This window comes from Vanellus vanellus (genome assembly GCF_965231255.1).
Source record: "Vanellus vanellus genome assembly, chromosome: 5".
Classification (NCBI taxonomy): domain Eukaryota; kingdom Metazoa; phylum Chordata; class Aves; order Charadriiformes; family Charadriidae; genus Vanellus; species Vanellus vanellus.
The window spans coordinates 1,627,734-1,655,484 of record NC_138910.1 but is presented as its reverse complement, the minus strand read 5'-3'; the positions used below and the strand labels follow the sequence as shown (position 1 = coordinate 1,655,484).

At 48.1% G+C, this 27,751-nt stretch overlaps 1 protein-coding gene across 1 annotated transcript in view; it reads left to right on the top strand.

Annotated features, from left to right (window-relative positions):
- The window catches only part of GALNT13 (polypeptide N-acetylgalactosaminyltransferase 13), a gene marked incomplete at both ends in the record, with an annotated part of 82,435 nt that overhangs the window by 19,480 nt on the left and 35,204 nt on the right, over positions 1 to 27,751 (top strand). The gene's annotated exons all lie outside the window — the stretch shown is intronic.

Below are 27,751 nucleotides of genomic sequence, written 5' to 3'. Positions count from 1 at the left end.
CCAGTACAGGTACAGCCTGCTGGTCAATGTTTGTGAAGGTAAGAAGCTTTTTTTCAAACTGTCTAAAACTGCCAGGGATCGGCAAAGCCGCAGGTATGCAAGCGAGGTACACTGACACACTTCTGTCCTTTGATGCTGTTCCCAGGCCCCCTGGGTTGCGACACTGTCACCTGGCTTCCCGGGTACGACTGTAGGATTTCTCTGGCTGTAATCCCTGCTGTTTAGTTATCAGTCAGAAATCATTCTTCGCACAGATGCATCACACTTCAAAGCCCTCTGTCACGGAGAAGCAGAAGAAACTCTTGAAGGATGAGACTATCTAATGAGCTTTCAGAAGCATTGTGCTTATGGATGAAAGACGTCTCCAGTGACGGCAGAACCTGGTCAGGAGGTGACTCCAGTTACTTGTAAGCAAGTTACAAAGATCATTTGCAGATTGGTCAGGTTATGTGTTTATTGGGTGGTTCTGTGCTCATGTTCTAGAATATACGCTTAGTCCATAGAGTGCTTGGTCTTCCTTATGTTGGAGTGGTAGAAATGTATGAAGAAAATAATATAAATAGCAAATTAAGTCCAACTATAGAGCAGCAGAACTAGTTGTAAGATCTGGCAGCGGGACCAGCTCCCTTTAGAGCTCAGGGGCAGGATTTCAGTCAGTTCGCCCCAATCCCCTCTTGGGTTTTATCTTCGCTAGTTAAAACTTGGCTTGTACCTGTTGGCCAGAGGACTGGAGACAAATGTAGTTCACCAGTGCTCAGTGCTGTAATGGAAACTTTCTTAATTGTTTATAAAATTCGGCTATTATGCCATTGTGCTTCTACTCCAGGCAAAAGCGCAAAGCTGAAATGTGGCATAAAGAGCCCTCTCAGTGGGTGACTTTAGGGTGCTTCTAAGGATATTTGTGAAAGCTTGGTGCGGGTTGGTAGGGCAGGTGAGGTTTTCATTTGCTTGTCTTTAAGCCAAGCAAATAGGAGGGGTATAAACACGTTTCCTTAGCTTATTTGTGCTGTCTGCACCTTCTGTGAGGCCCGCTGATGGGACAGGCTGGGACAAGCGCTGCCCGTTTCACCTCCTTACATAGGAAGGAGAGATGGGGTGCCACAGAAAGCGCCCTGGCAGGCGCAGCGTTCGCTCTCTTGAAAATGCTGTGCTGTAAACAGAAAACTTGTGTTTTGTCTTGCAAACCAAGAGGCCGGTAATGAGATTTTACGTAAGTGCTTCTGGGAATTCCCCAATGATAATCTCGTAATTAATTCCACGTTGTGGAGGGCTGCCGTCAGCCGCTCACCTCCTTTAATTGTTGCTGAGGCCACCTGCCATAGGCGCAGGTGGAGGAGAGCAGGAGCTCGGGCAGAGCGGGCTGCGGGCTGCTACGCGCCGAGGTGGCTCAGGGAGCAGGAGGGGACAGATGGATGGGGATGCGCAGGTCTTGGGAGGATGCTCTCTTGTGATTGACCTACAGTTCTTCAGCACACGGACCTTCTGTCGATCAATTAGTGGCTCCTTGTAGTTGCTAAATTGTTATGGGGTTAGTTATTATAACCTAATGTAGTCACCAGGTTATGTGGGGAGAAGGTTGGGGAAAAAGGCGATCTGTTAGGAAACAATTTCTTTCTGGCACACGAATCTGACGTGCGCGTATTACTTGATATTTGTGTCCCAGTATAAAAACAAGCTGCTGGATGCATAGAGCCATAATGCATTTTGGAAGAGAGGAAGACAGGACTGCGAGTCAATGAGTCTCTGTAAGCCTTGGCTGTTCAGGGGTCAGTCCTTGTTTGTATCCCTCTGTCCCTCCTGTCCTCTAGTGAAGTGTGTGGGAAGGTTGAGAGGCCGGGGCAAAGCGCGGGTACCGAGTCGGGGTGGTCTGTGCCTCAGGACCCCAGGAGAAGCCTTTGCTGGAAGGAGAGGGTGAAGTGCACCCCATAACTGTGCAGCCCCCCCCCCATCCTTGCTGGGGGTTCCTGAGCCCGTGCCGACACACGGCGTGTTTCTTACGAACTCGTCCAACGCCTCCTCCGCAGCCAGACAGCTCCAGGCTCCCAGGCGTACGGATGAGCGTTTTCTCAGAGCAAAGTGATAGGAAAACTGTATCACCTGGTTCTTTGGGAAGGGATGCGGCGAGGATAGGATAGGAGCGGTGCAGCGAGTTAGCGATGGCTCTCTGCTGCTGGGGGCAGGAGCGGGGCTGCTTGCCCGGGGGCACCTGCGCTTGCCGGGACGGGGAAAGGAGCACTGCGTGCGGGTCCAGAGCTCTCCTCTCTTCCCAGGGCTGCCAGGACAAGAGCATCCTTCTCAGTCATCGTGTTCCATTTACATCTCGCTATATGTTTGCGCTGAGTTATTTGTGGGTACGTTGGCTGCTACAGGGCTGACAGAAAGGTTCATTCTGAAGCTATTTCCCAAAGTGGCATCAGATTCTTCATTTTGTGGAAAGGTGCTTTCTTGAGTACACAGCCGTCCTTCTTCAGATGGTATGAACTACTTCTAATGCTGAGACGTTCACAACTGTGAGAGCAGCTGTAATTGTTTGCAGGTACTGGCTTTACTAGGTTGAGATTTGTGAAACTTATTAAGGGGAAACAAAGTAAAGAAAGGGCAAAGAAGTAAAAAATTGTGTGCCTGGTCAGCTTGGGAACATTGAATAAACACAAGAAGCTATCAGGTATATACAAATGGGATTTTTTTTTTTTCCCCCTAAAGGAAGGGCAGTATGTATCTATTGTGTGTATGGTTGCAGTTGTGAAGGGCTGATCCGGGAAACGCCATTCAGGACTGCATTTTGATGTTCCTGTGGCTTCTGTTGAGCGCTGCAAGAGGAGTTGTGAGAATTTGGTTTAGTTTGCTTGTGCTCCAGACCACCTACCATGGTGCAAGACCAGGCAGCAGGGGCCACGCAGGCTGTGCAGCCAGGCACCAGGGGAGGGAGATCCATCACTTGCCTCCATGCAGCGTCATGGACCAGTGGCCACAGCTTCCTGCGGGCAATGGGGTTGGTCTAGTCATCTCTGCATGGTGCTGCGTGGTGTTTCGGAAGTCATAGCATAGTTTGGGTTGGAAGAGACCTTTAAAGGCCTTCTGGTCCAACCCCCCTGCCATCTGCAGGGACATCTGCAACTAGATCAGGTTCTCAGAGCCTTCTCCAACCTGGCCTGAAATGTTTCTAGGGATGGGGCATCCACCACCTCTCTGGGCAACCTGGCCCACTGTCTCACCATCCTCACAGGCAAGAATTTCTTCACAATATCTAGTCTAAATCTCCCCTCTTTCAGTGTAGAACCCTTACCCCTCATCCCATTGTTCCCCTCCCTGACCCAGAGTCCCTCCCCAGCTCTCCTGGGGCCCCTCTAGGCACTGGAAGGTGCTCGGAGGTCTCCTTCTCTTCTCCAGGCTGACCCCCCCATCTCTCCCAGCCTGTCCTCCCAGCAGAGGGGCTCCAGCCCTCCCAGCATCTCTGGGGCCTCCTCTGGCCCTGCTCCAACAGCTCCGTGTCCTTCTGCTGTGGGGACCCCCCGAGCTGGAGGCAGCACTGCGGGGGGGTCTCCCCAGAGCAGAGCGCAGCAGAGGGGCACAATCCCCCCCTCGCCCTGCTGGCCACGCTGCAGGGGATGGAGCCTGGGACGTGGGTGGCTTTCTGGGCTGCCAGCGCACATTGCCGGCTCATGGTGAGCTTCTCATCCACCAACACTCCCAGGTCCTTCTTGGCAGGGCCGTTCTCCATCCCTTCATCCCGCAGCCTGTATTTATACCAGAGGTTGCCCCAGCCCATGTGTAGGACCTTGCACTTGTTGAACCTCATGAGGTTCATGCAGCCCGCTTCTCCAGCCTGGCCATGTCCCTGTGGATGGCATCCCTTCCCTCTGGCGTGTCACCTCACCACTCAGCTTGGTGGTGTTGACAAACTTGCTGAGGGTGCACTCGATCCCATTGCCCGTGTCATTGATGAAGCTATTGAACAGTATTGGTCCCAGTATGGACCCCTGAGGGACAAGTCCAGTTCTCTGGTTCTGGAAGCACCATGTGCAGCATCGCTTGGGCACTGCTGCTGGGCGCGCTGCAGACAGCCTGAATTCATGCATGCCTTGCTTGTGCTGGAGTAATATTTTACATATATAGAGGGGCAGTTTGAGGCTTATTAATGCTTGGGAAAGTTACTGGCTCTTGCGAGGAGAAAAATACTTACCTTGTGATTAAGCAAATAGTATCTAAATTAAGGTCAATTTAGTTTTCAACCTTTGCGTGTTACTTTTCCGTATTGCTATTCTGAAACCTTTTGAAACGAGTCTACGTAGCTCCTTCGCGCCGCAGGGAGAGTTCAGCCCTCCTTGTGCTCCGTTTCGCTGTGTCGATGTGAAAGTCCCCTGGGCATCGCAGCTTTAGTCAGTGTTTCTTTCCTTGTGTTGAAAATGTTCTTAAATGGATTCTTTTCAGGGAACACAAGTAATTACCCTTTGTTGTGTGTTAGTTAGTTGATACTGTAGTTTGTGGAGCTGGTGGGTTTAAATTTGTTTGAAGTGTTTTAATCTTTAGACCCCGTACTACATGCTACCATAATGATGATGCTAACACATCCATTAATTTAGCTAATGCTTTACAAAATTGACAATTTCCTCATCTGTTGCAGCCATACGTAACTGCTGAAACACACACAAGATGTCACACCCCCACAAAACCTCTTCAGAAGAATAAACATATTTATGTATCCTCTAAATGCAGTCTGTCTGTTTTCCTGCAGGCTTCGTGCTGTGCTGAAAATAGATTTTACTGACTTTTAGAAGTACATGTTTAAAACATAATTAAACTGAGTTTGCGTAGAAATTTCTTATTCTCCGCTTGCCCGTGCGCACGCACGCTCACGCCGATTCCTTGACTGTGAAGCCCTCTTGGCGGTCGGGTTCATTTTGTCTGAGATCTGATCGTCTTTGACTACTGGGCTTCTATTTCTGCATTTTACAGATTCGTTTTTTGTTGACAGCACATTTCCTGTCCCTCTTCTGTCTTTCTAGATTAATTTTTGCCACTGTAATCGTTCAGATCTTCTTTGGTTATTCTCTCTCTCTCTCTCTATATAATTTTCACTTTTTCCTACACTAGGCTAATATTCTGTGGAATTGTTAATACCTTAACTTTACCATCTTAATGCTTCTCATTAGAGTCCTCTTGCTTTTTTATGTCACCTTGGTTTTGTTGGTATGTTTTGAAATTCGTAGGTGCCCTTTCATTGCAAGTTTTGCTGCAGCAATGTGTTTTGCTGGCGCTTGCGCCCGTCCCAGGGAGTGCCGAGTGAAAAATCCGCTGAAAGAGGCGAACCTGTGATGACGGTTTTGCAGTGCCGGCCGTCGCGCATCGCCGACGGGGCTGTCTCGGGGCGTGCACCCAGGTGACTCCCCTGCGTCTGCCAGTTACTCCCGCTCCTCCATCTTCCACTGGTGTCCTGCTCTGGGGCTGAGGCTGCCACGACCCTTGCCAGGAGGTGGCCCAGCAGCCTCCCGGCAGAAACGGGGCGATAACGCCGTGGGGTAGTCCCCATGTGCTTGTAACCTTAATGGTCAAAGGTTTCTAAGCGAGAGGTAAGCATATCTTTTATTACTCGGTTGATACCGTTGAAGGGAAAACGGCAAGCTTTCCCAGCACACATCTGACCCGAAAGAGGTCCGTCTGTCAGCTGCTCTAATGAAAACTCTTCCCTCTCTCCCCAGTCCTCCTTGTGATAAGCTGATTGGAAGCAAAACCAATTGACGAGAATCTGGTTTTGGGTATCTCTAGGCAGCCGCTTCATTCTCATTAAATAAGCTTATGTACGTGATGAGGAACTGCTTTTAAGGTTTTAGAATCGAGTGGCAGACCGAAGTCGGTAATCAAAGGCAAATCGCTGCTACTCCTGCGGTTCATCATCCTCCCGGGGGCGGTGGGTCGGGGCGCCTGGCGGCGGCTGCTGCCCGGGACCGTCACCGACACTGCGCACAGAGGGCACTCAGGACCCCGTCGTTGTTCCCCGTCGTATCTAACCGGCAAAAATGTGCTGGAAGGTGACACAAATTAAATTGCAGCTCAGCACTGAATCCTTTTAACGGGCTCTAATGCCCCGGAGCAGCGTGGTTGTGCTCGGGGAAGGTGCTCGTTGGAACTGGCTGTGCGGCCGCCCTTACCCTGGAGAGAAGTAGGTGCCCTCGGGATGAGCCTTTCCCCCTCCAGCAATTGGAGGAAGGATTTCTCAGCCTGTCGTGGGTGAATTTAAATTAGATTAATGCAACCTCCGCTTTGTTTTCCTGTCTAATGTGAAAAAGATCTAAATATCACTGTCTGATCCCCTAATAAGAAGTTGGATTTTATTTTATTTTTTTTTTCCATTGGGAAAACTGGTATTTTTGTGCATGCTGGAACTAAAAGTAAATTGGATTCTGAAATCTCAAACTCTGCAGGCGGTATGGGGAGGCCCTTTCCATGCTAGGATATGAAATGGGGAAGGGAGAGAAAGTGTAAATCTCAAAGTTTTTAATTTAGGAGGCAGTTTGGTACTCTCTTCCATCCTCAGGAGAGGGTGGTCAAGGTTGCTCTGTTCCAAAATGTTAATCTTTGTTACATTTGCGCACAGAAAATGTATGCAAATGGCAGGCATAATTTCATGCTTAACTTGTTTCCGTAGAGTACTGGAAGATGTTTTGTCATAGATGTAGAAGGAATATTTTTTCTGCAAGAAGACAGCGCTCATCTCATGTCAAAATGAGGAAGCTTCTAGAGCTTGAGAGAGGAGTATGTGTCTTCCCCAAATTCATCATCTCTTAAACTTATGTCTGCTCGGGACTCTTGCCTGTTTTCCATGGCTGCTCTTCAGCCATTTCTGTGGCTGTTGTTAAACTTTAAATTCTTCTTGTGTTTATTTTATAAATAAATTAGAGTTAAGGGATAGTTTTGTACCATGGGTAGTTCTGCTACAGCGACCAAGCGGGCGCTTACCGAGTTCACAGCGAGCGCTTCTCTGTCCTGCATCTGAGTGATGAAGGAAGGTGTGGCCTGGACTAATTATTTTGGTACAGTTTAAGCGCTCCGTGGGGTTCAAAGACCTTGCTCCCCGGTGTTCGCATCTCTCAAGTCGAAGTGTTTCTCTCTGTTGAGGTGAAGGATGAGAGTTGTTTCTCCCATTGTCCCTCTCGAGCAGTTTGTCCGTGTGGGATCGCTCCTCCGAGGGGAGAGGTGAGTTTGGTGCCCACTTTGGTAGAATTTAGAGGTTGGTTTTTTGTTTGTGTGCTCCACCTGGCGTGTCACCGTCTCGCCTGCCTTTGTTGTTTTAAATTCCTGCATTGGTCAGAATCAATGGCCACATTTAAAGTGGGGCAGTTGGCGTACTGCAATAAAAAGGAGAATAAATAAAGGCGAGAGCAATTAGGTAAGCCTGCTCCCACGCTGCACGGTTCTCTCTCTTTTTTTTTTTTTTTTTTTTTTTTTTTTTTTCCCTCCCTTTCCTGCTGGCCGTGGGGCTGTGCTGCCAACCGCCCTGGCCGGAGATAAACTGCTCATGGATTAATTTAAATGAAAAACTATGACGTTTCTGACTTGCAGTGATGTCCTGATGCTACTTTGCTGTTCCAGCAAAGGACGAGGGGGTAAAATGCAAGCTAATTTTAGAATTAACGTCTTTTTAATGTCAGTGCATTCATCGTAGCCGTTACTTAGTGTAGTGAATTTCTCGACTTTGTAGTACAGATTTAGTGTGGATTCCACAAGAGCAATTAATACATGGCAGGAATTGGGAGAAAGTGGCTCTTCTCAGGTTACAAAAAATGTTTCTCAACAAAATTTCATATAGGTTCAGCTGGGAAATAGTGACAAGACAAATTCTGCCGAATTTAATTATATGAATAGGTCTTTCTTTCATTTTACAGTTCTGGTTTTCCACTGAAATACGTCGCAAGCTGGAAGACCTTAGCTATGATACTGTCCAAATTTCATTGGAGCCGTTTCCCTTGTGGTGGTTCTTTCATTACTCAAGCAAGCTTCTTCCTCAGCCTTTGTAGTTAAACAAGAAACCTTGGTACGTTTACAGCTGTGTATTTGTAGTTGTGCTATTTTCTCCTCCAGGAATGTGTTTTGGGAAAAATTATATTCCATAGAAAACTAAGCTTTCAATATAAACCATAGAAAAAATTAATATATGTCTGTATTAGAAGTGTGTTGTTAATGACAAATTAGTTTTTAGATGGTTTTATGCATTTTTTTCTTTTAATAGCTCTTGATTTAAAACCAAAGAATGTGCCCATAAAGTCCAGTTTATTGCATAGTGAGCTCTTCTCAAAAATACAGCGCTGTATTGATCGTCCCTGGTACCCTGTATATGTGCCATCAGCCCCACGGAATTTGTCTTACATGAACAGTCCCTTTTTCTTGCCTTAATCTATTTCAGCAATTAAAAATGCATGAAGTGCTTTAATTAAACCTTGCGGTGTTTGCATGTAGGGTGCAGTTTCTTGGAAGAATGAATAGTTTTGTGTAGGAAAGAGTTGCGGTCTGTGTCCCCCCTGATCCCATCCTGCTGCTGGGCGGTGGGGGCAGCGGAGCGGAGCCTCGGGCTCCTCCTGCTCTGGGCGGAAGGGAGCCGACATCCAGGGCTCTTTCTCATGAGCTGGAAGAGCAAAAAATTTCTGGTTTAAATCCTAAAGCAGATGCCATCTTGAAAAAAAATATTGAATTAGAAGAAAATAGTTTGGTGACGGTAAATCTAAATATATTTTATAAAAGCGAAGTTACACATTCATATAGATATAAGACGCCTTTTAATACCTTACAGCTTAACTTGATAAAAGCAGTATGCGTACTCGTCTGAAATCCTAAAAGAATTATTCCTGGAATTACCCAGTACACTTCTGGTCTTCTAGTGACTTTAAAGGGAATATTGTTTGCTTTACAAAAGGGGATTCTGTCCCCTCCAAATACCTCTGTTAGAGCGGTTTGTCCTGAATCGCAGTTACGGTGTGATTGATTGTTAGGGTCCCTGTCCCTCAAAGTTGCACGGTTTATGTCTGAACTTTCTCTTTTTATCTTAACCCAATACACCCACGTGTGTACATAGTGTGCGCGTTTGTGTATGCACAGTAAGTATGTGTGTTGCCGTAGATTTCCAGTTCTGATATTTTTAATGTGACACTTCAGTATCACCTTTTTCTCTAATTCTGTGGTTGGCATATTTTGCACGGGGTGACTGAAAACTAGTTTAAGAAAACAATGCTTCAGAATCAGTTATTGCAACCCAGTTTTAATTGCTGCAGTCAGGTACGTTAGTTCCTTTCGTTCCTGATATTAGGAGTTGCTCAGTGATCGTTCACAGCAAAGGGCTGAGGAAAAAAACTGCGGTTTCCACTGTTTTTATGCATAGCAATTGGATGGCGCTCTCCTGTTCTCTCATTGCGTAGTCCAGCTAATGCGCTCTAGGCAGCACTCGCCGGAATATGATGTGAAATTGGTATTTGAGGAAACTTCAGACTAAGCAGGAGTCATATAAGCAGCATATTGTAGTTCATGGATTTGATGCGACTAATACAGATTTTACACTGAATGAGGTGTGGGGGGTCTGCGATTTGCATGCAGTAAATTGGCCTAACAGGGAGACTGAGAGCCGGGGATTTTTGGAGTCTGATTCTTTTCCTGTCTATAAATAAAAGCTTTCTCTACTGCGGGTGTTATGTGTGTGCTTTCCTTCTAAGTGTAGGTTGCTTTGGGTTTGGAAAGCCAACTTGTGATGGTGTTCAGGTACGAGTTTGAATTTTCTAGTTATTTTGCTGTTAGGTGACTTTCCAGTTTAATTTCAGACTGTTCGTTTTTTCCAGCTGTATTTCTTTTTTTTTTTTTTTTTTTTTTCTTTTTTTCCCTCTCTTCCCATTTCATATCAGTTTGGCCCTTAACCTCATTATTAATTCATGAATGGGAATAGATGGTGATGTTTTCTGACATTCATTCACAGGTACCGCTGTAAATGAAAGGTCTTCTCCTCCTGCTCTGCTGGGACCCCTTTGGTGCCCGGTGCGCAGGCATGGAGTGGTGCTGGGGTCTGCTCTGCCCCCACCTGTGCTCCTTTCCGTGGGTCTGACAGTCACCTCTGCTGTTTCTGGAGTTAATTGCAAATTCTGCAGCTGGCCAGCAGGGCGAGGGGGGATTGTGCCCCTCTGCTGCCCTCTGCTCTGGGGAGACCCCCCCGCAGTGCTGCCTCCAGCTCGGGGGGTCCCCACAGCAGAAGGCCCCGGAGCTGTTGGAGCGGGGCCAGAGGAGGCCCTGGAGCTGCTGGGAGGGCTGGAGCCCCTCTGCTGGGAGGACGGGCTGGGAGAGGTGGGGGGGGTCAGCCTGGAGAGGAGAAGGCTCCGGGGAGACCTCAGAGCCCCTTCCAGTGCCTAAAGGGGCTCCAGGAGAGCTGGGGGGGACTTTTTGCAAGGGCATGGAGTGATAGGATGAGGAGTAATGGCTTCAAAATGGAAGAGGGGAGATGTAGATGAGATATTGTGAAGAAATTCTTGGCTGTGCGGGCAGTGAGCCCCTGGCGCAGGGTGCCCCGAGAAGCTGTGGCTGCCCCATCCCTGGGGGTGTTCAAGGCCGGGTTGGACGGGGCTGGGAGCACCCTGGGCTGGGGGGAGGTGTCCATGCCCAGGGCAGGGAGGTGGAACCGGGTGATATTTAAGGTCCCTTCTGACCTAAATCATTCTATGATTATGTTATAGTATTGAAATGTTGGGTTTTTTTTTCATATTTCTGAATAATAAGCCATGCTAAAATTGTATCACATGGCTATGAGTCTATTTTCATTTCCCCTTGCATTAGTTAGAAATGAGATCATTTATTTTGAGGTTGTTTTCAGTATCTGGCCCTTTTTTGTTGTCCTTGCTAGTTACCAAATCCCGGTGTGTGATCAAATTACCTCTTGCTAGGAAGTGACTAATTAGACTAATGTGTAATTTTTCACAAAGCATAAGCTGGCTGTAGGGGAGAGCTGCACGTCCTTGGAGGCTATAGACCCTGTGGAAATCCATACTTCCCTCTTAGCCTACTGCTGTTGTTGGAGACCAGTCTCACTTCCATAGGGAAAAGGAGCAGAGCTCCGGAGGGTGGAAGCGGTGGATCCCCAGCTGATGGAGCAGCCTTTGTGATGAGGGACAGCCCTAGAGAAGGGGAGCCCCATGCAGGCCTGGGGCTGGCTGGGCCACTGCTTGGTTTGCTAGCGCTTCCCCACAGAGCCATTCCAGGAATGGAGAAATCATAGAATCACAGAATGGTTTAGGTTGGAAAGGACCTTGAACATCACCAAGTTCCAACCCCCTGCCATAGGCAGGGATACCTCCCCCCAGCCCAGGTTGCCCACGGCCACGTCCAGCCTGGCCTTGAACACCTCCGGGGATGGGGCCTCAACGCCCTCTCTGGGCAACCTGTGCCAGTGCCGCACCACCCTCACAGGGAAAAACTTCTTCCTAACGTTTAATCTGGACCTGCCCTCTTCCAGTTTAAAGCCATTCCCCCTCGTCCTATCGCTACATGCCCCAGTAAAAAGTCCTTCCCCAGCTCTCCTGTAGGCCCCTTTAGGGACTGGAAGGCCGCAATAAGAACCCCCCAGAGCCTTCTCTTCTCCAGGCTGAACAGCCCCAACTCTTTCAGCCTCTCCTCATAGGAGAGGTGCTCCAGCCCTCGCATCATCCTCGTGGCTCTCCTCTGGACATGCTCCAGCAGGTCCGTGTCCTTCTTCTGTTGGGGACTCCAGAGCTGGAGGCAGTACTCCAGGTGGGGTCTCGTGAGAGTGGAGTAGAGGGGCAGAATCCCCTCCTTTGACCTGCTGGCCACACTTCTGCTGGTGCAGCCAAGTCCCCCCTCTTTGCCTGTGTAACTCCTCATCAGTGGCAGCAACAGAATGTACTTTGCATACTGCCGGTCGCTGCTTAAATACATGCACGGGAGGTTTTGGGGAGTTTCGCTGGGCGCGTTTCTCTCTTGCTTCATTGACTCGTTTGGCAAGGGTGTGCTCTGCTTGAGGAACGGTGTTTTCCCAAATGGCTTTGCCAATGAGCAGAGCTGTCGCTGACTCTGTGTTACATGAACACAGTCGCTGACCGTGACTTGAGAAATCGCAGGTCCCGCTTTGGTTTGTTATTTATTATTTTACAGCCACTTTCTCAGTCATGGGGTGCAAGTCTAGAAATGACCAACTTAAGTCTACAATTCGAAAGGTGTCACTTACTCGACCAGTGTGATTTACTCTCTGTGGGAACTGGCAATCTTCCCTTTGTCTTTTTTGTAGATCATGAGTTGCAGTAATTTGTGACACGATAGTACCAGCCTTGTTACAGCCTCCACAAGTTAGTAGGTTTAAATGAGTCATAAAAAGAAGATTTGTTACCAAGCAGACGCTGTGATTTAGGTCAACAGGGCTAGACAGGGAGGTGTTTTTCTTGGTAATGTAAAACTTTTTAGTAGCTTCTCTTATAAGGGAAGTTGAACTATGATTCTTTGGGTGAAGAAAAATTTCTTTTTTTTTGTGTTTAATTTAATAAAGCACAGCATTTGTTAAAAAGGCATATCAATTTTTACAGTGTTAAATTTAGCTGATTTCATTGCAATAATGAAGTATTTCATTAAAACTGTTTTTTTTCCTGTAGAAAACCATTCCATAAGTGGATCGTAGCGATGAGTATGAATATGCAATGTTTTAAGGTGCTGCACCTTTGCAGGGATGGAGATCTTACAGACAGGCTTCGCTGCCCGGGTGCTGCTGTCATGCCCAAGGGCCTGGCTGTGCACAGCCTTTTCTTTGCAAAAGGTGCTGATTTTGAACAGGAACTTCACGAGCTGCCATTCGTTCAGGCTCGCCTGTCCCAGCTTTCCTCCGGGCTGGCAGGTTGCCTGTCCGGGCGTGCGGCTTCCCCGCGGGGGTCCCTGGGGAGCCCGTCCGGGGACGGTCCCTCTGTGCCACCCCGCTGCGCCTGGAGAAAATCCTGCAAATACCCATTCCCCGTCTGTAAATGGATTTCCCCTTTGCTTGCGAGGAGTATGGATTTTTCAAGGAGAAAAGATATTTCTTAAGCGAGGCTTATTCGAAAGGCAGTGGTTCTTCAAAAAGAAGCTTCTTCCTTTTTTCTTTTGCTGGAATAACATTTTGTGGGCTAGACCGAAGTCCGTAGCCTCTGCGCACAGGTGATTGATGCGGGCTGCTGAAATGTGACATAATTACCCATCCAGCCTCGTCTCAAATACCAATTAGGGTAATGTACGATGCTCTGCGTGCATCCCGGCTGCGGGCTCCCAGTGTGTTGACTCAAGTGGCGGTTGTCCTGAAGGCAATCAATCCTGGTGTTCATAACTAAATGGACTTCTGCACACGGAATCTCTTGTCCTCAGCCACGCTTGAGGGCTGCGTTGGATAGCTGTGGACGGGTGCGCAGGTAAGGCTCTGAAGGAGGGTGATTTGGGGACGCGGAGGAGGAACCCTCCGCCCTCGGCCCGGCTCTGGTCCCCGTGGCACTGGGGTATGTCCCCCGGGCATCGCAGGCTCCCCTGCCTGTTTCCCTTTCCCTGAGCCCTGCGATGTCTGGGACACACTGCTTTTGGGAATCCTCAGCACCTTCCTGCTTGTGGTCGAATTTGGAGTGGCGAAATTTGCTGTTGGTTGGAGGTGGGGAGCGGGGGAAGGATGCTGTTTTCAGCATCCCTCCTGTTTCCCGTGTGGAGCCGAGCTGGCGGGGCGGTCCCCCAGCCCAGGACCGCGGGACTTATTTGCAAAACTTTTCACAAAAACAGAGAGAAAATTCACAAATTGGTTTTCTCTCCAAACTTTTGCCTTGTTTAAAGCCTAGTGTGGTAGACTAAAGACATTGAGCTGTTCAGCCCTACAGAACAATACCACAGAGCAAAAGCAAAGGAGAATCTTTTAATAAAGATTTGCTGAGGATACGTGTAAATAAATTCAGGCAGCTATCAAACATTTCTTTTTTCATAAATGTGGAAAAAGCACGCCCGTTAGTGAAAGCAGATAAAATGCTGAGGTAGAAAAACTACATGTCAGTAGTGGTTTGACTTTATAAGGCACTCTGAAATACTAGAATGACGGCCAAGGTGGGTTAGGGAAAGTTTAAAAAAGTCTAAATACATGAAATGCCTCTTACCTTCATTCCATTCAATTACTGTCTGCTTAATCTGGTTGTGTAGAAGACTGGTTTGACTGTCACCATTAATCTTACATTTGTTATTCTACCTTTACTTCAGTATTTTTGGCTTCATTTGCAATGGTGAATTTTTCAAAATAAAGAACTACTACTGCTGCAGGGGAAAATGGCACAAACTTATATAGATAAACTTGTTCCGCAGAGATCTTCACAGGCGGTGGTTGCGGGGTACGTAGGTAACGCCGTTACGGCGGTATGGTTATGTTTAAAAGGAGCGCCCCTCGCACGGCGCCCATGGCGGGCAGGAGGAGCACCCAAAGGACCCCCGAGCGAGGGAGGCTCTTGTTGAGCCATAGGAACTTCTGAAACGTGGCCCAAAATGCGCGGCAGGCCGGTCCTCAGTCTGCTCACTTTCCATCGGCTTCTGCTTGCTTAGCACTTAGCATCAGTTAGGTATTTCCATTACATATAAATTAATACTGATACACTAATACATCTTTCCTGCCGTATTGCTCATTTACAATTAGTTTCAGAGTGGCGACTCGTATCTCATTGTATGAGCGAGCCCGGGGCCCAGCAGGGTGATGGATGAGCGTGTGATCCGTGTGCATCCCACCCTTTCCTGCCGAGGCTGGGGCTGGTCCTTCCCCGCTCCGGCCGGCTGCCTGGGGAGCAGACAGCATCGCTCCTCCACGGACCGCCCGGGAACGTGGTGGCCACGGGGACAGGGGACGCGTGTGGCAGAGGGCTGCAGCCGCCGGAGCGGCATCTTCCCGTGACAGCATCTGTGGAGGAGAAAAGGATGATTGCTTATGAAACACGACTACAACGAAACCATGTCACAACGTAATTGGGAGTGCTGTATTTACAGTTTCTTCTTTCAGGGCTGATAATATAAGTATTGAGATTTTACATAGGTTAAGGTTTCGCACCGCCTTTCCTCAGCCTAATGAAAGACTTTTTCAGCGATTCGGTGACTGTCTACTATCAGGGCTTTCGCGTTGCTTCATTCTCTGGTTTCTCTTGAAGTCCATTATAGTGGAAAATTAAAGGAAGCAATACCTGGAGATGCTGCAGGTTTTTTTGAAAAAGATATGAGCCTTTCATTGTCACTTTTATAAAGATATTGTTTATGAACTGATTAGATACTGTACAGGAAGATGGGAAGGGGATGGGCCAGAGTGGGTAATTGCTTTTATCCTCTTGAAAACAGTTGGACCGTTCAGCCCAGTATCTGTGGTTCCCTAACTTTGTATTACAGCTGATTTGCTTAAAAGAAGAGTTATGGTTCTGAACTGCATTGAACTGTTATGATATTGAATTAGACTTTGAAATTTTATCAAAATCTAGCAGTAGGTATTAGTGCAGTGTAATAAACGAGGCTGGTAATTGTGGAGAGCTTTTAACTTTAGATTGTGTCATTTAACTGTGTGTAGGTTTCATATGAATTTATGAAGAGAGTTCACAAGAGTTGGTGTATTTTTTTGATGGGCAGGTGCCTCCTTGCAGATCTGCTCTCGGAAATGGCAGCCAGTATCCGTGAGGAGACTTCGTGTCTGTCCTAAGTGGTATTTTTAAAAAATACCTGATGTTCAGTTTATTCTCTCCCTCCAGACCTTGTACCTCTCCAGGCGTTCCCCCCTGGGGCTGTCAGCAGCAGTCGGCGTAGGCTGCTGTGTCTCCGTACAACGTGGGTACCAGAAATGCTAAAAAAAGTATATTTTTGGCAGAAGTTGCAATAAGTTCTGATGCTTTTAGTGTTGGAAAGCAACATTTTTTTTTTTTTTCTTTTTTTTCAGAACCGTGGAACTCTATGTTGAGAAATACTGTGAAGTAAATGATCTATTTAATGATGTTTATGACAACTTTACAGGATTTATTGCTGCCATATAATTAAAACTAGCATCCTTTATGTTCTGGATTAAGATAAGTCTGTGTGTATTTGTGAGCAGCAGAAATACATCATGTAAATAGCAAAGGACTGTGAATTTAGTTTATTGGATTCTACATGGAATTTACGGCAACAAGTTATTTGGGATAAAATGCCAGGATTATATTGAGATTCTTATATCCGCTGTGGAGATGCGACCGAGAAATAATTATTTTTCAGGAGTCAGGTTTAAAAGAATAAACCAACCAGACCACCCCCCGGCCTGCTGTGTGGCAGGCTGATAAAGGTTACCGCCATTCAGGTAGCGATGCGCCCGGAGGTACCACACTGCGGTGCTGGGGGCGATGCTGTATCGCACCGGGTCAGGACTACTCCCGGTGACTGCGAAATTGGATGTGTGTGTTGGACGATGGAGCAAGCAAGCGTGTTCCGTAGCTTCAGTGTGCTTGGCTTTCTGTAGCCGGAATGAAGGTTGCGATGGCTCTTCCTGAGTTCTGGATAAATGCTGCTGTGTAGGATGCTGCCGGCGGCGCGGGCGGCAGGGCTGTGGGGGTCAGGCTGCGCAGCTCTTAACTGGTTGCTCCAGGAGAGCCTTTGGCAGGACAGAGTTCTTACCTTCAGCTGCCTTATTGAAGGGAAACATGAAAGAAGATAAAATAAGCAACAAAAAGAATGCTTTGAACTGAAATGTTATACAAGTAATTAAATTACAAACTAGCATGAAACCCCAGCACTGGATTTCCTACAAGAGACTGGAGGTTTTCCGCATGGGCAATGGCAGCCGCATGGACCGTCTCCAGCGCAGCTCCTGCTAGCAGGGATTCACCGTCTTCTGCTTTATAATGAACGAGCAATGTTATGTGGCCTAGAACAATTGCTCATCTGAACCTTTTCCCCAAAATATTGTTTAGCAGAAGGAAAAAAACCCAAAGAAGTTAGGATCATAGAATCACAGAATGATTTGGGCTGGAAGGGACCTTGAAGACCACCCAGTCCCACCCCCCTGCCCTGGGCAGGGCCACCTCCCCCCAGCCCAGGTCGCTCCCAGCCCCGTCCAACCTGGCCTTGAACACCCCCAGGGATGGGGCAGCCACAGCTTCTCGGGGCACCCTGCGCCAGGGGCTCACCGCCCGCACAGCCGAGAATTTCTTCCCAATATCTCATCTACATCTCCCCTCTTCCAGTGTAAAACTGTTCCCCCTCATCCCATGGCTCCCCTCCCTGATCCAGAGTCCCTCCCCAGCTCTCCTGGAGCCCCTTTAGGCACTGGAAGGCAGCAATACGGTCTCCCCGGAGCCTTCTCTTCTCTGGGCTGAACAACCCCAACTCTTATTTATTATTAGCTCTTCAATATGCGCAACAACTTTTTGTTTAGAAGAAACCAAACCGAAACTAATGCTCTGTCCCGTTCCTGGTAAGTCACTGGTTGCAGTTGAAAACCAGCAGTTCTGCTGCGTGAAACTGTGCTAAACGTATTTTTAGTAATACCAAATCATTGTTATTTAGGAAATGGCATTTTGTACTGGGTTTAGATAAATGTGATGGGGACGCACCACCCGCTGTTGCTTTTTAAGCAGTGGGGCCGCTTGCTCTGCAGGACAGTGCCGGGGGGCGGCACGGGGAGCCCTTCACGGCTCCCGTCGTGCTTGGCAGCCACCTCCCTGTTTGGGCTCACAACAAGCTCCAGTTTGCTGGTGGCCATCCCGGAGCCCCTGGGGCAGTAGGCAGGGGAAGACTGCAGCCCCCATCCGCGTGGAAACGCCGCCCGGCTGAGGGCTGTGCCCAGGCTGCTGCTTTGCCCGAGACGCGCAGTGCTGGTGGCCACGGCCGGCAGGCGGCGGGAGGAGAAAGCTCCTAGACTTTGCCAAATGGTGTTAAACTGCTCGTAACCCCGCTACGGCACCTCCTTGTTGGGAGAAGGAGGTGCCTGCAGCCACATCTCCATCCCCTGATGGGTGCCTGGGGCGGCGCAGCGCGGCTGAGCTCGGGGGACATCAACGTTGGGAGCATCTTCCTGCGTGTGTGGCTCTGGATTTGGCCAGCTAAAGAGAGCTTGCGGGATCAGAGGTGCCCTGGCACAGGTTTTCATAAGAGAACGAGCCAAGAATGATTGATTTTATGCCTCGTATTAGTATTGTAGTAAAATATCAATCAGTGAGAATTAGGAAGTGCAGAATGCGTAGCCAGTGTCTGGAAGAACTGATGGAGGCAACAGCAGGGAGCGGGAGGGGCAGCAGCCAGCCCTGCCTGCGGTGCTGCTGCCTCCTTAGATAGTCCCCTTTCGAGCAGAAGTTCATTTATGAACTACACGTTTCAAATTTCCGTCACAAGTAGAGACAAATTATCATGTGCGAAGATCCGTTTACCAGTAAGCCGTTCACCTTCCATCTTCTACCTAGTCTGCGCACGGGGATGGCCGAGAAGACTTTGTGTATCAGGCAGGTGGTAATTGCACGGGGCTTACACCCCTTAAGCTACAGTCTTCTCTATCCAAAGTTCAATTTTATCCTCATCTAGTTGTTTTTATCTCTCCAGACAGCAATAATGCAGTTCCTTACCAAGTTGGGAATTTTTCCTTTCTGTTTATGATCTTGGCAGCTGTAGAACAAGTGAGATTTGGGCCGATGTCAGACCATTAAAAAAAAGGAGTTTTCTGCTCTGTTGTTCAAGAAGGTGCCTTCATGGACCTCCAGCTCTTTCGGGGATGGTTCCTCCCTGCAGAGGTGGTAGGTGACCCCGTGGTTGCGGCTCTGACACATCCCTATGGAGGGAGAGTTCAGATTTCGGAGGGAGAGTTCAGATTTCGGAGGGAGAGTTCAGATTTCGGAGGACGGCTCACAGCCCGTGCGGCAAACTGGTAGTTCTGAAGCTCGCCGGTCTGATCGTCGCTGTTGGGTGAAAAAGAGGTTCTTATCTGTAGTGGAAAAGCATCAAGTGGTGTTTGCAAATTTGTCTTTTAGAAACGTAACCGATTAATAATATATGAAGAAGATTGGAACAATTTACTGACGAGACAGTTTCTGAAAGGGGAAAATTTCTCATTTTTTGCACTGCCTACCCATCCCCTTGGTGCGCGGTGCCCGCGGGCCGCCCTCGCCTTTCCAGGCCTTTGCAGCGTGTGTTCTGCTCATCCGCATCGCTGCTGCGTGCGTGTCACCGAGGAGGTGGGACGTCCCGTTGGGACATCACTGCGGACAGCGGTCCTTCTCCTCGCCGGGTCGGGGTGGGATGAGCTGACGGCCGGGGACACCAGAGGGACCAGGAGGGTTTTGGGGTGTTGCCATCCGAGCTCAGCCCGGGGAGGTGGGACGCCGGCGGGTGCGCAGGGGGTGACCCAGCGCTGGGGGGAAGGACCCCGCTGTCCCCCACCAAAGAGCCGCCCCGGCTCTTTGCGCCCCCGTCTGCAGAACAGCATCATTATGTTTGCAGTGGGATTTGTTACTCAGAACCGAAGTATAAGGAAGGAAGAGGAACATTTGAGGTGAAAAAACAACCCAAAAAATAAAGCACGGGTGATGAGTCCTTCTATCTTCCGAGTGCTGCCGTGCTTATTTGTGCAGCAGTCCCTGTGCAGTGCCTTTAGAGGATTCTTAAGGAAATTGAGTGCTTTGAAATCTATTGGGCTTTGCTTCTCCCCCCCCCCCCCCTTTCTTTATCTTGAATTTTGTGCTTTCTATTCTCCACTCCACCAAAGACCTCAGCACTCCTAATAAGCCCTAGTGAGGGGGTTGTTTTCATTTCCAAAGGAGGCCTATCTCTGCTGACAGATGATGAAAAATGTCTGCAGGCACAATGCTGGAAAAAATAGCAGTTTTATTCTTCATGGGCATGCTTCACGTCAGTTCCGTTATCCCCGCGTGCACCAAGATGGTCATTGAAGAGACGAGCTGTTAATTCTTGTGCCCGGAGGTAAAGCTATTTTTGATAGACACAATTTTTATTATTTTTTTTTTTTTAAAAAATATTTGAAATCTGCTTCAGTAAGTTCACACGCAAAGCTGCTGAATCACTGCTCCCTCTTAGTGCGACTGTACAATAGAGTTGACTGAAGCACGGTGAGGCGCCTGCTGATCCCTCCGTTGAGAAGTGTTGTGTGTGTACAGCTCCTCCTGCGGTTACGCCAGCGTGACAAGGTGGGGAAGTCTGCAGAGAATTGTAAATTACTTTGGTTTCAAGATCTCGAAAGATAATCACAGAAGAAGAGTTCTGCAGATTAAAGCAGCCTCGTTCGCTTTGCTAGAAGCGTAATGAATTTATGCCCTTGAAGGACGAAAGCTTTTTTGGTTTTGGGTGCTTGATTCAAAGCGAGCTCAATCCCGTTGAGTGAAACCGGTGTCTCAGCAAAGGCAGGCAAGGGGGAGCTCAGGTACCGTTTGGCCTCTGTGGGGAGAGACTAAATAAAGTAATTCCACAGCTTGGAAAAGCTGTAAGCAAAGAAGGATAAACTGAGGATTTGTAAAGGCATAAATAGCCAGAGAAGGTTGATTCGGGATTCGCTGTGTCTCCCAAGGTGAAAACCGATGAAGATGTGAGACAGCAAATCCAAAGCAAATAAAAGGGATGCTTTTTTTTTTTTTTTTTTTTTTTTGCCAGCAGTGCTCAGTTAAGTCATGCAGTTCATTGTCAACAAGGTACAGAGACTTTAAAAGGGCGCTCGCAAGCTGATGGCGATCTATTGAACACTGCGATCTGGGTACAGCCCCCTCCTCGGCACGGGGAAATCGCTGGAAGAATTATTTTAAAACCTGTGTCTTATTTTTCTGCCATGTTCTACAGCGTACTAAGCCAGGCGGACCTGGGTCCCGAGCTAGGGAAGGGTTCGTCATCTTGCAAGTTGCTGGAAGCCTTTCCCAAACGGGCACAACACGGAGAAAGGGATTTGGTTTACTGAATTGTAATATTAAAAACTGGAAGAGGCCTTAAGACACTTCATCTAATCAGTTCTGCTGTCGATATTGGTTATTCCTGTGGTTTTTGTAGTTCTGTTGTAAATTACCAACAAGTTTTTCTTAATTTGGCCGCTGGATCGTCAGCACAGGCTTTGGCTTGTTGATCTCTGGCTGTAGCTGAGATTTCTCTTTGCTCAGTTCCCCACAGATACTTCTAACTTAGTCCGCCTGGGCTCAGCCCTTTAAATATTCTTAAAGAGCATCAGTTCTCCAGTTTTTGTGTTTAGCTCGTGCACATTCTTCTATTTCCTCAGGTGTATCAAGGTACAAGCGTAACTCACGAACTTATTTTGCTGCTTGGATTTCGTCTCGGTTTCCTTGGAAGGCTGTAAAAACTTTCTCTTCTGAGGTTTCATATCAAATATTCCAAAAAAACCAACCCAAACCAGCAACCCGCATATGCTGTGCATGTTTTAAGTCCAGTTAATTGTGTCCTCTGGTGTGGGGAAAGCTTAGGTGACCTCCTTAGATCACCTCCATCCCTATTCTCTCATTTTCTTTCTTTCATCTTACATTTAAACAATGCCAAGTAGACTGCGATTTCAAGTGCATTAATCGATGTGATTTACAGAGGAGAAGAGGAATGTAGATCTGTATTTTAAGTTTTTTAACAGCGTGAATTCTTTAATATTAGAAAATGGAGCTAGTACAGTCTCTGTGGAATGGAGAAATGAGGTGTGTATTTGTCATAGGCACCTGGCAGCGGTAATGGGATTAACGTGAGAGCAGCTATGTGCAGCCATCCTTCTCTTTGGTTTATTTACCATTTAACATGTGTATAAATATATGTATGTGCGTAGATGTAATTACATATGTGTGTGAAAGTATTTTTCTCCTGCCTTTTTACCGGAGCGTTGCGTGGATCGCAGGCTTGTCCAGGACGGACGGTTGTCTTTCAGATCCGCAGTACCTGTTGCCCAGAACTCATCCCTCCTGGAAGCAGAAAGGCTTGCGGATGTTAGTACCCAAATTATTGGAGCTAGAAGGAGCTTATTTAAAAAAAAAATGACGAAATTACTGAAATAGTTTCTGCCTTCGAGGCAGCAGTGCGAGAGGAGCTGAGGTTACTGAAGCACCACCGGCCATCTCCTGCTTTTTCGAGGGTACAGCGAGGCAGTGCCGTGTAGACCACATCGCAGTCCAGCGGTTCCTCCAGGCGTTGGTCCTGCTCCTTCCTCCTCAGCTGATGTATCTCTGGGTAAGGACAGAGCCGTGAAAAACATAACCTTTGCAGTTTTGAAATAGTCCAGTTTCTTCAGCGTTCCCTGGAAGTGCAGTATTCCCTTAAGTATTTCAGATTATCTAAACAAAAATTGTTTTGGTTTAGCATCATCTCATGTGACCAGTGTACGGGAAAGATACCTGATGAGCTTTGATGGTTGCTGAGGATTAAGACATTACTTGTAAATTCAATAAAATATATTCAGGGCTGTATCAGAGGTACCTTACGAAACATTTGTGTTTATAGAGGTGGTAAAAAGCTGTTAATGACGGACTGAGAGGCATTTCACTCTGTGAAGGGAAACAAAAAGTAAGTTAGAAATGTTGAGAATGACTCAAAATGCGGTACTCTAAGGTCTCGTGGAAGTGAATGAATCTGGTACACAAAAGTAATTTTCCCGGTTACTTCAGCCTGTAAATCCTCGCTGGTTTTCCATGCGTCTTCCCTCTCTCCCTGGGGCTAGTTTTGGCTGTGGGCTTGGCTGTTTGTTTCCAGGTGCCGGTGCTGCTGGTGGGGATGCTGCCCAGCTCCCGCATCCTCCTGCCCGCCGTGCCGCTGCCTGTGTGATACCCCCCCGTCCCCGCCACCCCCAGCACGGACACACGGGGGGTGCCCTCTTCCTTCTGGAAACAGGCAGATTTCCTGATTTCAAGGTTTCTAAGCTTGAGTGAATCTTATTTAGGTTATACAGACTGTTAGTGCCAAAATATAGCGGCGAACCTAACTGGCAGCAGGATAACCGGGCGGTCAGTTTGCAAGTCCAGCGGGATCGCTTATACAGCGAGATGCGCTGATGGGTGAACGCCTCGAAGAGCGCTTGTTGGGTAAGATTTCAGGCAAAGCAAGTCGAATGCAAACAAGTTCAGGGGATTTTTGCTTTACGTATGGTCCAAAAGGCAGCCTGTCCCAGGGCTTAGAAACAACATGAAGTACGGCAGGAGGCAGAATTGCCAGCACCTATGTGATGGCAGTTTTTCCCTGTGGGGGCGGTGAGCCCCTGGCGCAGGGTGCCCCGAGGAGCTGTGGTCGCCCCATCCCTGGGGGTGTTCAAGGCCGGGTTGGACGGGGCTGGGAGCAACCTGGGCTGGGGGGAGGTGGCCCTGCCCAGGGCAGGGGGTGGCACTGGGAGGTCTTCAAGGTCCTTTCCAACCCAACCCATCCTGTGATTCTGTTCCTGAAGCTCCCGAAGATATTGTGCAGTAAATAAAAACTAACCCAAATGACCGAGGAGTGGTGTGAAAGACCAGCACAAGCCCACGGAGACCCATCAGTGTGGCCGGATACAGAGTGAGGCAGAAGTAGCAAAGGACAGTGCCGCGTGACACTGAAGTATTGTAGGAGGGCACCAGCAGGGGAAAAGCCTGGGAAGGGGTGCGGTGGGTTTTTCAACCCAAGGGAAGAGCGAATAACAGACAAGTCAAAGTTTTTTGTTTCCTGGTTGTTTTTAGTATTCACTGAAACTTCCGACTTACTACCAGCGGAAGCACTCCCAAAGTATCTATGGATCAGACATGTTAGTAAGCTTATTAATCGACAGCCAGGTAATCTTGATATAGAAAAATGAAATACATCTCTCAGCTGACTGCAAGGATTGTGGGTACCCCCAGGTCCTCCCTTGGGTCACCGTTACCATTGCAAATTATTTAAAACATGAGCCTGGAGGTGAGTCCAAGTCCTTCGAAAGGTGCCGGCACTGTCTTTTACCTGCGGGCTTGGGCTGGGCAGGGCTGCTCCCGATGGGGACGGGCAGCGTTCGGGGGGGGGAATCCGTTCTTTCCATCGGGGGGGAAAAACCCTGGAGGCAGCAAGGGTTGGAAAAAATCTTAGACCTTTCCCAGTTGGAGGGTTTGTGTAATTTTTTGCAGCATTTGGTTTATGAAGAGCCACCTTTCCCTTACCGCCGCAGAGGGATGCGGTTGTTACTCGCTGCTGAGTCATTTAAAGGCAGTGATCTTCACAATGCTGTCAAAAAGAAGTATAAAAGCTATGTAGAAAAGGGGATTTTGACAGTAAATGTTCGGTGATATTTTTGAAGATGTGATCTGTAAGGAAACGGCTCACTAAGCTCATTTTAGCTTATAGACAGCAGTACAGGTGAGGTAATTCCTAATCAGCAGCGTGCAGTCGCTGAGTGTTGCCTCTTTTACCATTCATGCATTCTGAATGCTTAAGAAACGGATTTCAGGTTTTTTAATCCTCTAGATGAAGAGATTCGGCGTTATGTTTATGTTCTCTGATTGAAGAGCGTGTGTGTATGTGTGTTTTACATAAAGATTTGGTACGGAAACTTGAATACAAATTGGGTATGTCATAAAATATTCCGAACAGTTTGATTTGAAGTGTGCTGTACTAACGAAGTGTGCTGTACTAACGAAGTGTGCTGTACTTCCTAGAAAGAAGGTAAAGCAGAACATAAAAATGTGGTGAAATGACAATATAAATACTTGGAAAACCAATACAGTTAGTTTCTTTGCTTTGGTTAAATCACAGATCATTCAGCAGAAATATGGATAGTGGCGTTGTGCATTTAGGAAGCCGACTTTGGTGACATACCTGGTAACAGAAAACTTTTGACACCGTCTTCAGATTCTCAAAACTATTCAGTGCTAGCAAAAAATCCAATTCTCTGTGAAAAATTAGGTGAAATCGAATATTTGCAAGGGACCGTAATTTGCTAAATATTCCTGCCATCTCTGCTGTTGTGATGTTTACCTGGTTCTTATTTTAATATTTTGCGTACTGTTTGGAAAATGGAAAGTGTGATTTTTCCTAACTTGGATGTGGTTGGATCGTTGTGTGCTTTGCGTCTGCTGAATTTGAGACGGGAGAACTGTTTCTTACAGAGTCTCGGGGCTCAAAACTTGTTGGTTCGAGTATGGGAGAGAAAATGGAAGAAGAGGTGGTCCTGGGTGGGGGTCCGAGCTACGCCTCTGAGTGTATACGGGGTTCTGAATTCATGAACCGTGTGCGTCTTCTCTAGAGATTTAATTAGCTGAGGTTGCTGCATTTTAACCACAGCAGAAATAAACGTGTTTCTCCGTCACAGATGCGTGTGAGCTACGGTTGAAATGAAATGTGATCTGATAATACTTTGCTTTGAATACCACCGCGAGAGTGGAAAGGCCGTTTAGGAAAATTCTGATTAGTTTTATAATAAACTTCAGGACAGGGAAATCTCTTGGAAGTTTTGTCTTGATGGACCTTAGGAAACAACCGAAGAACGCAGAATCTTGTAACGAAAATCAGTTTTGCGGATGAAGGAGTACATATAACTCCTGCTTTCTGGCAGAATAAACGGCAGCTGTCAGGCTGAGTTTGTTCGGGGTCCCTGTGATGGTACAGGGCAGAAGGGGTGGCCTTTCCCGTGCGGTTGCCCTGGAGCGCCGTCCTCGCCAGCGGCCTGCCTGGTGCTGGGGCTTGGAGCCTCAAACCCTTCGCGCGGGGTATTCCACACCTTGTAGGGACATACAGTTTGGATATTTGGCTTACGACAAGGAGAGGCAGCAAATCCTACCGTCGCAATAATGACGCTGCTAATAATGAGTTGCTAAATTCTTTTTTTGGTTTTTTTCCCCTTAATGATTTTTTTTTTTTTCCGATTTCCACAGGAGAAAATTGTCGCTAAGATATATTTAGTCAATCCCAAAGTATTTCAGCTGAAAATAAAACCATTTTGGTATGCTGCCTGACTATTTCGGAGACCTTTAGTTTGGGCGCCTCTTGCTGCTCCTCCAGCTTTCGTGCCACGTGGCAGGTTATGGCAGGAGATGTCCGGCGTCCCCTCTCCCTGCCCGTGCCAGGGCCGGAGCGGGTCGATCGGCCCGTGAGCCGGGTGCCTCCGTGCCCGGGCGGGCAGACGCTGTGTGCGCTGATGCTGTGTCACGCAGAGGTGGTCCTGGTCTGCTGGAGAGGGTCTGCAAAGTCCTTGGTGTCGGCGGAGGCCCTTAGAGACAGCTCTGGAGGCAGAAAAACCAAAGAATTCCCCTTCCAAAAGATGATCAGTGTGAAGGATGCCGCAAGGACAAACTTCCTTCACCTCCTCATCACTCCTTTTCCTCCGCAGAGACGTTCTCGTCCCTGTTGGAGGAAGTCCTTTCCATTTACGTTGCGTCCCTCGGGGAGAGGGACACGGGCCGAGCGCCTCTCTCTGCTTCGCAGCCGGTTTTGCAGGGCTTCAGCCGTCGCGCTGGCGCCCGTGGCCTGCTCCTCCTGCTGAGCAGCTAAATCTGTGCCCTCTGCCTCTTCCGGCAAACGGGAGGCAGAATTTATTTCTGCAAACACCATTTGCAGCTCGAGGGACCGACTGACTCTTCAGAGTGCAGTCTCTGAGGAGTCTCCTCCTCCCTCCGCAAAGCGATGGTGTAGGAGAGTTTAATTACCTGCCATTAATCCCAAGTATTTTACGCTCATAATATGCGTTGCATAAATATATGAGCTTATATATGAGCATATATACTTATGAGCTGGTCCGAGAGGAGTTTAGTGGCAGGCGTGCGGTGTAGCGGTGCGCGTCGGTGCGCAGCGCCGGTTCCCCGGCAGCCGTGCGGCGAGGAGCAGCCTTGCGCTTGGAGCCGGCTGCCAGCCCTGCACCGCCGCCGTCTTGGCACTCCTTATTTCCTCCCGGCGGCATTTCTAAACGGGTTTGGCTGCGAGATGGAGTCTCTCAGTTAAAACGGTGCCTGTTAGGGCAGGTAGGGAGCGGTGGAGCCACGAAGTCCTTTCCCACAGGCAGGGGAGAGGAGTCGGCAGCGGGGCTCAGCCACGGGAGCGGTACCCAACAGCATCTCCAGCGTGCGCTGGTGCCGATGCTGCGGCCGGCGCGGCTCCCGGGAGGATGCTGCCCACGGAGCCTGCCATCCTTCGGGAACCGTGTCAGGCACAGAGGGCTTCGGAGCCACCGCCTTTAAGGTTTAGGCATCCCTCTGATGGCAATTTAACATTTGCGTGTAATCGCAGCCAAAGCTGCTAATCTCCTCCTGGCGCGGCACAGAGGGGGGCTGCTTCTGATCGACGGGGAGGATCAAAAAGGGGTCAGGTAATACTGTCAAATGGTCTTCGCTCAACTGGAGCATAAACTAGAACCGCAGAAACCAAATTTCTGTGAGCAGAGTCTGTAATGTTTATTTTTAAAAAGGCTTTTGTGTAAATTTCTGCTAGGTTGCAGTAGGAAAAAAAAAAAGTAAAAAAAAAAAAAGTGGACCCCTTGCTAGAGTTCTGGCAAGCCCCAATGTCTGGGGTGCTTGGAAAAATCATAGGTTTTTCCTTAAAAAGCCACTTAGTCTTCTTTCTGTGCATTTTGTAGAAAAGGGTTTATTCTTCTAGCATTTTCTTTCTTTGGTTGCAAAAATAAATGATTTCATTCCTCTTCAGCTGGTAGAGAAGCCTTTGTCAGTGCCAGTCTTTCAAGATACTAAGCATCAAATGTTTCACAGCAATTTCGATACTAAAGATGAAATATGGAAGATAAAACCAGGGTCCCTTCGTTAAGGGAAAATGTTAATGTTGGAACCTGCGTAGGAGTACAGGGCTCGAAGTAGCCGGGAGGGGAACCGGCCCCTCG